At 38.9% G+C, this 7725-nt stretch overlaps 1 long non-coding RNA gene across 1 annotated transcript; it reads left to right on the forward strand.

Moving 5' to 3' along the window:
* Nucleotides 1-423: 423 nt before the first annotated feature.
* On the forward strand, nt 424-1331 carry LOC122838575. The gene is made up of 3 exons (XR_006371917.1): nt 424-485; nt 566-628; nt 802-1331. It is a non-coding gene; the product is annotated as an uncharacterized LOC122838575 (long non-coding RNA).
* Nucleotides 1332-7725: the final 6394 nt, after the last annotated feature.

The following is a 7725-nucleotide window of genomic DNA, read 5'->3' on the forward strand; positions in this document are numbered from 1 at the left end:
TACTTACGGAAGGTTTCTGTTTATATAACAGGTTTGTGGTGCCTTTGTATTCTAAAGAAAGATATAAAACTTCAGATATTTCATGAGATATTAACATTCATGGAAAAACCTTACATAACCTTATATTAAAGCAGAAAGTACGGCGGCCACCGTAAGAAAGTCTTACAGTATTCAATTATTAAACTGATCAGTACAGTTTTGCGAGGTAACGCAAAAGAAAAAAAATTCCCCATGTCCCCTAGGGGGCTCCGTACCAGAGTATGTATCCCGACAGTTAAAAGTATTTTTTACGTGCTGTATTATTTACAAACTGTATTGTGGATAAACTCTTTTGTAAATAGATTTTATGTTGATTGTCCAGCTTTTGTGCTGCAAATTATTTATTAAATGAATATAAACTGAACTTCAGTTTTTTACCGTTAGAGCCGTTAGGAATCGTTGGCTCTTTCTGGCAGTTATTTCAGCTTGTTCTTCGTAGATAAAAGGTAAAATTTAGGCTTTAACATAATTTTATTTTATTAAGTTTATATTATTTAGATCAAATATGCCTTGTTACATCGTCTAGTGCCCCACGCATCCGGATTGAGACCCACTATACGGTTGTCTGAGGTGTGTCGCACTGAGATCGGTGAGCATATTCGGAGCCTTTTATTTGTGTTTTTGTCGTTTGTTACATTGTTGTTAAAAAATATCCGTTGTTTTAGTAACTAGGTAATGTTTTGTTACTGTGTTGGAAAGAAGGATTAAAGCTAGAACGGCTTGGTAAAGTCCTGTATTTCTGCTGGTCCTGTCTGTTGACAGGTCAGGTTTTTTTTTTATACTGGATCATTCCTGAAGTGGATCCCTCCTTTGATCTTGATGGCGAGCCTTCCCACCTGGACCTAAAGAGAGAACCAGATTTCGCCTATCCCATTTGGAGTCCTGCTGCACCCTGCGGTGTGGTAGGAGAGCAACATACATCTTCACACACGGTTATGTGTGAGACCACCAACTGACATTCTCCATTATTATTGTTTTTTTATTTATTTATTTTTGGACAATACTTTTTGGATTGTTTTATTTCGGACATTGTGACGCACAGCAGTGGTGGAAATTGTCCTGTGAATGAAGTTGAATCAAACCAAATTGGGATTAATTTGATTAATCTGCCGACTAATACAATTTGGAGTGCAGATTACCAGGGTGCACCCGAATTATTTGAAATTAAGAATTAGCACTTGGCCAAGTATTATTGTTATTATTATTTTTTGCATTTTATTGTGTGTAATTTTATTTTCATAATTGTGTGTTTTGTGCAACTGTTAATTGTGTGATTTCTGTCACTAAAACCAGTTCTTTAAATACAGTGATCCCTCGCCACTTCGCGGTTCACTTATCGCGGATTCGCTATTTCGCGGATTTTCATAATGCATTTTTTTTTTTTTTTTTTTTTTTGGTGCATTGTGCTCTGCATTCTGATTCGCTAAAAACTCACTCCCGCTTCTTGTATCAAAACATGCTACGAATTACTGGAAGGACTAACGCTTGGTCGCTTAGCAACCATGGTGCGAATGGCCACTGAACTTAAGCGAGTAGCTGAGGAATGGGACCCTTTGATGAGCCGTTCATTACAGTTCTCCAACGTAATCGATGGTGACATGTCGGTGTACAAGGATCTTTTTGCAAAGAAGAAAAAAGAGCGACAACAGCCGCTTATCACTATGTTCTTCTCCCGAACAAACACACCTGCACCGCGGGCTTCAGAAGAAGAGAACACTGCAGAGCGCAGTCAGGATGCAGCGGCCCAGTCTGAAGAGCAGTGAAACGGCCTACACGTCAGTCACTGTATTTGTATACATGTAATAGTTGCTAATTGTAAAAAAAAAAAAAGTTTTCTATTTCGCGGATTTCACTTATCGCGGGTCATTTTCGGAACGTAACCCCCGCGATAAACGAGGGATTACTGTACACCCAACTGCCCTTGTGTGTCATTTAAACACTCCACTGTGCTCCGATAGCCGAACCTATTGGCCCATTTATCCAAAATATATACAATACCCTTCTCTACTGTGTTACATCTGCTTACATTATATTTAACTTTGTAGGTCAACATATATTTAAATATTTTCATGACATAGAAACTAGTCCTATTACTTTCTGCTGATATAATTATCTTATAATTTTGGTTTATTGTAGATCTCAGTTCTGGATGGATCTCATGAACAATTTCAAGGAAAGACGTCTCTTCAATGGAAGTCATGAGCACACATGCCTTGTGCGGTTTGTCTTCATGGACATGCTACAGAGAGATCTTGATGAATGCAAGGACAGGTGGAATAAACATACCATAACACCTGTTAAACAATCTTGCTGTCCATCTGGTAAACCAGATGTGATGTATCATCTACCTCACAGGTAATTTTTGTTGTTTTTGTCTTCAACATCTGGTTAATTTAAAACCTCTTTGGGAACTCTAAAAAATAATGTGCCAAAACAAAAATAATGAACAATGTGTTAACACTTTTTATTCTAACAATTTCAGATGACAATTTCTAAAATGTAAATTTAAATAAAATTAATCATTTAGACAGGTTACAACAATAGTCACAGCAGTAACAGTTTAGTGAAGAAATGTAAATATAACTAAATGTTTACTGTGCTTCTTCTATTCCTAGGTTTGGTGGAACAGACTGTGGTTTCCCAGTCTCCCAGGAGCAATTGGGACAGTTTGGGACCGAGACTAACAACATTCATTGTGAGATGAACACCTTCAGGCACATTTTGAGAACCTCCAGAGACAGTGTGGCCTAGCACATCCACAGAGTTGGGAATCATGTGTCGAAAACTATATCAAACTGAAAAACATGGCGGACTTATAAACAAACAAAAATCCAAATTTGAAGGTCGCACACAAACACTAAACAGTGTCATAACTGAACAGGTTTGACAAGTTAAATAGTTAGCATTTTGTTTTGTTGTTATGCATTTGACCTTAATAAAGCCCAAACCCAGGGGAGTTTTGAATCCTAAAGTCCATGTCTTCTTTAAACTGATGATACGTCTTGGACATTGGTATTTTGATAGTGTTGGAGCAGGTGCTACTGACAGGAAAACGAGAAGTGGCCTGAAAGATCAGTTTTGGTGGTGGCAGAATTGAAGATGGAGGTAGTGTGTTCAAGCCGGTGGCAAACATCAGGATGTCCTGGAGAGAGAGACCCGTTTTTTGTTCTAGAAAAGAAGCAATGACTTTATGTATCAGATATTACAATAACACCAGAATATAGCAATAAATCTTAAAGTCCACCTTCTGTGTCAAGGAGAAAGTCTCTCCAGAATCCTAGCACTCTTGTTTCCTCATGTCGTCTGCTGCTACCCTTTTCACTGAGCTGAACCTCAAATATTTCCTCCAATATTTTGGATGTCAGCTGTTCCACTCTTGCACACATAAATGGCCTGAAGACGGAAGCATGCTGCTCCAAAGCATTCTGGAAGTTCAGTGTTGAAAGTCCATCCTTGAATCTATAAAAAGTTTGAAACAGAAATCACCTTAATTATTATCAAAAGAGCTGATATTTTTCAGTAACACAAAGAACATTAATATGTCTAATCTTTTTTTTATTATTTTTATTTAGCATAGGTAATATTGCTGATGCACTGTACACAGTGAATTAACCTACAGTAACGTTCATTTTCTCCAGTTAAGCCGTCCCATCAATAGGGCTCCTACTTATTTGACTGTTGGGTGATGTTGATTGATTGATTGATTGATTCTTGCACTATTGTACATTTGCTTGTATTAAATGCAACAAAATAGTAACTAAATTAGCATAGTTATTTTTTAAGTTAAGGAAGAGAAACATTACCTTTGAATAGAGAAATGGTTGCGGTAAATGATGAACCAATCAATGAACTCCTTTACAATTTTCAATTTGTCATCAACAGTCACAGGGAACTGCAAGCAACCAGCAGTTTGCAAGATGCTCGCATGTCTTTCAACTGACTGGTGTAGTTCAGTCAATGTACCTGCACTGGATATCTATGGTAGAGAACAATAACCATTTTGAGTTGTTTTCAAGTTAATTATTCATGTCTTTTCTTCGGCAACTTCAGACCACATCATCGGCGTTTAAAGGTGCCATCCAGTTGGGAATCAGTTACACAGTCGGGAACTTGAGCTCCAAGCCGGAGAGTCACCAGGAAAAGAAATTGAAGGTGGGTTGTCTCAGATTTCCTCTACTTGCTGTCATGTGTGTTTCGGTTGAAAATTTCTCATCAACGACGAGCCACGAGAACAAGAATTATTCCCAGGGCACAGATACCGATCCATCTCCAAGAATTTGCTGGCTCTCGTCTTGGTATTGGTGGAAGTCCTCCTTCGATTTCTTCAATGCTGTAGACAACTCGGCTCAGGTCAGAAATCCACCTTTCAAATTCAGGTAAATATTGCATTTGTTAACCGTTCCTGCTCAGTCTTCTGACCGTGGTCGGGAGACACAGGGGAGTTCTTTCTCCAGGGCCGAAGTGAAAACCTACTTCGGGGTTAACGCCTTCTACGCCTTGCACATGAACCACACAGTGGCACGAAGGTGGCTGGAAGTTAACCTTTAATAGCGCCAGCTAACAGAAAACTGCACAGACTTTTCCGAAACCGCTGCTCCGGTCGTCAGCTACGCTCACACTCTCTCATTCAGTCTCTCCCATGCTCCCTCAGCCTTCCCGTTCTCTCTTCTGCATGCAGCGCCCCCTTTCTGACCGGAGGACGGCTGCCACACTCAGCATACACACCACTTACTGAGCAATCATCACATACAGTGGAGGCACTTTCCGCAACACATTAATATTTCTGAATCACCACGGTCTCTTGGGAGGCTGTTGCGGATTACATTTGCCCTTCGTAGCAAATTGACCGCACGGATTTTCGCACGTATTGTAAGCGCTAACGCTTCTGGATTTCGCAGTGTTAACTCAAAAATGTCCAAGCGGCGCTTTATAAAGTTCAGATATTATATCAGTGCGTCTAAATCGTCAATATCCATGCTGTCTGTTGCATCTCTAGGGGGCTGCAGCAGTAAAAACTACAGTGTTGATTGGGGAGAGATGAAACAAGGAGAGCTTTAATTGAATGCTACAAACGGTGAAGAATAAAGAACGAGTTTTGCAAAAAAAATTGATTTATTGGAAGGGTAACAGTTACTGTAACCGGATTAGAAAAATAAGAAAAATGCTCTGGGCCAAATTGAAGACCTATTTGAATTAATTTTGATTTCAAAATTAACAGAATATAAGTGTAGTAACTGATTGTTTTATCTACTGCTTCCTGGTCCAATATTTCCAGCAACTACTCTTACAGAGAACCGATAAGTGTTTCAAGATCAGCCACTTTCGTATTCTCAAAGCTCAAACCTTCATGTATACATACAAAACCTGATGATAAATTCTCCTTTTTACGTATATAGTATATATAGTTTAGTATATACCTGGAAAAATCAACAGTGTATATTATATACTTGCTCTCTCCACTGTATTTCCACATTTGTGGTTGTAATGTGATGAAATATGGAAAAGTTCAAGGAACATGACTATTTTTGCAAGCCACTGTAGATGCAGCTTATACTAAAGCCAACACACAGAATATAGGATTGTGGTAGCTGTAGTAAGCCTGCAAGACACCCGACTGGACACAGAATTCTGGATTGGAGATGTACAAGTGATCAAGGAGAGTACGTTTTTCTGTGGTTGGATTAGAGATAAGTTGCATAAAGCCTTTGGCTCTAAACAACTCATTGATGGCTTTTTTACCAGGAGGAATAAGGTCCTCATTGAAGTCTCCTAATACGGCAATGGGCTGAATATCCATTGAATTCAGGCCATCCAAGAGGTTTTGCAGATTTCTTAAAAATGTTCCAAAATTATAACTTGGAGGCCTGTAAACTGTTGCGATGAGGGCTCTGATTGGGGTGTCGACTTTAACAACGTTAAATTCAAGATCTGTAACCTGGTTAAAGAATCTACGTTCCTGCGGTTGGAGAAGACTCCGGCAGTAAGTCTCTACTCCCTCTCCCTCTTTGGTAGCAATGTCGACTCTGTTCGAGTAGGAGACATGTCTGTTCCGTGAAAAGAAAGAATAGCCCTCTATTTGGCAAGAAGCTGGAACAGAAGATCCAAACAAATGAGTCTCCGTTAGGCATAAGACATCTGCCAACATGAGTTCATGATGTTGTTTCATGTCCTCAGAGTGACAGACAAGACCTTCGACATTGTGGTGGACAATTGTTAATGTTGCACCCTGATGACCAGACTGAAAATGCAAGAGCGGTCTGGTGTGCAAAAACGATGCTGGTCTCATTTATTCCATAGCTGCTCTGATATTTTCGTCAGCGCAGATCTTACTTTCATCGAAATCAATGATTTTAAGTCCTTCCAGGGAAGTTGTGCGACTGAGGGCGACATATGCCATTCCAGGTTCAAAAATACGCTTCAAGGAAATGACCGCAGATTTCATGGTCATCCCTTGGACCTTGTGTGCCGTACAACCAAAGGCTAACCTGATTGGAAATTGCCGTCGTACCACTCCCTTTACACTACTCTGTTCCTCAAATCTCTCAATGTAAACAAAGCCGTCTGGTTTACCCTGAATTTTTTTGTATGTCCAGCTAGTGGATTGTCCAGTTTGAGTCCAATTAATTTTACACTAGTCTTTCCATCTTTCGTACTGGTGACAATATCTGCAATGGTGCCAAACGTTCCATTCACAAGACCATCCTCTACATCCAAGTTTCTTATAATCATTACCCTAAAACCCAAACCTGCCTGTATGTTGTTAGACAAATCTCGTTTGTTGCCCGCTATGCAACAGCCCAAATTAATCATATTTCCTGTTTTTGTAATCCTTTTGTACTCCTCTGCCTCGATATCAACTGTTACTGCACCTAAAGATGCCACAACTGCTGCATTATGGGTGTCCACCTGTTTGTTTGTTGCAAAAATGTGTAGGACATCCATTGGACATTCTTTGGGGTCAGTAACAGCTTGGATCAAAAGAGTCCTGTCATCCTCACTAAGCAAATCTGCTTTACCTTTAACTCTAATCAATCTAATATTTACATGATCTTCTGAAAAGTTTTACTTGCCCTCAACACAATTAAAAAACTGCTACGTAGTTTATGATCTGTACTTTAAAGAAAAGTTGAAATGGACACTCAGGGAGGCAGACACAAAACAGACACGTTAAAAAGTCAAATATACACATTCATGGATTCTTAAAGAATTAAACATGCAAGATTTTGCTTATGCATTGCTATGGGGCACGCCCCAATAATACGTATTAAAGAGACGTTCTATTGGGTGTAGAACAATAGGTGCCTGCCATGCAATGCATGGATGCTTCGCAAGTCAGTCACTGCTCTCCTTATGCATTGCTATGGGGCAGCCCCAATAATACGTATTAAAGAGACTTTGAAATAGAAATGTGAATTTTTTTAACAAATGAAAATTGCAAGCATGTACAAATAAGCACTCTGAATTTATTTTTATTTACAAATAATGACACTGAATATTTTTTAGGTTAAAAATATATTCGGAATTTATTTAACACTGAAAAAGTAAGCATTAATATACAACAGTCAAATTTCAGATGCATTTTTTTATTCAAATCCTGATGTCACATATTTACTTCCATACATCAAGTTCTAAAGCCTGGATTTATTACATATTCATTTTTAAAAATTTATTTGGTTCTCTAACATT

This window comes from Gambusia affinis, linkage group LG10 (genome assembly GCF_019740435.1).
Source record: "Gambusia affinis linkage group LG10, SWU_Gaff_1.0, whole genome shotgun sequence".
Taxonomy (NCBI): domain Eukaryota; kingdom Metazoa; phylum Chordata; class Actinopteri; order Cyprinodontiformes; family Poeciliidae; genus Gambusia; species Gambusia affinis.